Source organism: Glycine soja, chromosome 18, assembly GCF_004193775.1.
Source record: "Glycine soja cultivar W05 chromosome 18, ASM419377v2, whole genome shotgun sequence".
Lineage (NCBI taxonomy): Eukaryota > Viridiplantae > Streptophyta > Magnoliopsida > Fabales > Fabaceae > Glycine > Glycine soja.
The window spans coordinates 43,887,349-43,888,957 of NC_041019.1; the positions used below are offsets into that span (position 1 = coordinate 43,887,349).

The 1,609-nt window shown below is 32.2% G+C and overlaps 1 long non-coding RNA gene across 1 annotated transcript; it reads right to left on the reverse strand.

Moving 5' to 3' along the window:
- Positions 1–231: 231 nt before the first annotated feature.
- On the reverse strand, positions 232–578 carry LOC114396111. The gene is made up of 3 exons (XR_003663232.1): positions 548–578; positions 349–460; positions 232–257 (listed from the first exon to the last, which is right to left on the reverse strand). It is a non-coding gene; the product is annotated as an uncharacterized LOC114396111 (long non-coding RNA).
- Positions 579–1,609: the final 1,031 nt, after the last annotated feature.

Below are 1,609 nucleotides of genomic sequence, written 5' to 3' on the forward strand. Positions count from 1 at the left end.
GTTAATCCTATTAATGAAATTAAATGTGAAGAACACGAGGTATTTCATAGCCTTGTGGCCAAAATGAAACACGGGAGAAAGACCATGCCCACACAGGGAGTGTGCTTAAAGTGAAATAAAACATGCAGATCAAATTCAATTTCTAACCTATGTTCCATTCATAACAATTAAAATTTATTTCCAAATACATCAATGCCCATGTACACATCAAACTTCCAATTACCGGCAACAGCAGTAGAGAGCCTTGGATAGTCTTCCTACATGGTAGTCATTAAAATTAACTAAGGAAAATGACTATTGATTAAACATTTGAGTCGCACAAGCATGCCAGGGAAAGATAAGCAATACCTTCCATGTATAGTTCACAAATATTCCATCACATATATCAAAGAACGGCTTATTATGTTCATTTACTTGATCTTGCCAATTCAATTTACCATCAAGTGTAACACTGTCATACCTACATGACCAAGAAAACACATGAAAGTCAACTTTTGGCACAATGCACAACAATAAAAAAATTGTTGACTTATCATCTAATATTCACCATATCACTAATGATCCAAGCATAGAAGAATGCATTATCAACGATAAACTTCTCTTCTAAAAATTGTAGATTTTACTAACTTAAGTTTAAAAAAATATCCAAGTAATTGTTCTAGTAAAATCTCTACAATATTATTATTCCCCATTATTTACTTATATATTTATTTATATATATCAATCTGGGCAGTAATTAGATGAAACACGATGCACCTTCAACATAAAAGCCCAAATTCAAATAATTTTAGTCTATTAAATTTGGCACTGTATGCACATTAGAAGCATCTTATGCTCTGGTAGTGCAGGCCAACAGTTCACCTATTTCTCAAATATCAATTCAATTATATAATATAAAATTCAAATGGAGTAATAGACATGAATATAAAGCTAATAAGCACACAGAGATAAAAAAATTATTTACTAGCCACCCATCAAAGCCTAGATCAACAGCAAGCTCGACCAGACATTCTGCATACATATGTGCAGTTTCCTTTGTTGAAAACAGTGTATCACAGACAACCTTTCCTTCATCCCATTTAGTGATGAAAGTCCCCAACACCTGAAATATTAAAGGAACAAGTACAACTAAAGAATAATCCATTTGTTTTAATTAAAGCATGAGCTATCAGAAACTTCTACAAGCAATAAACAAACTCAAATGCCATAAAGCTGGAGCTCTAATAAAAGAATCAGAAAAGAAGTTTGAAGCTACTAAGTGATATTGGATTAGTTGAACATTTAAACTAAATCAATTGTATAAGTGATTAAATGAGCTTTAAAGCTGATAGCTAGTAAGCAAAAAGAGGAAACAAATTGTCTAAATTCTAAAATATATGAGTGTGGACCATGTGGTTATATTATCAATCTAACTTTTTTATCTTTGAATCTCTCACCCCAATTTACATCAGCCCCAACAAATTTAAGAAAGCTTATGATGCAAGTTCAAATCAAATCCTATCTATGATCTCCACAAGTTTAAATCTTCCAATCCTATTTGAGTAGACATGAAGCTCCCAAACAAGATTAAGTTGGATGACTTCCTAGAGAGATACAACCACCAATCAAG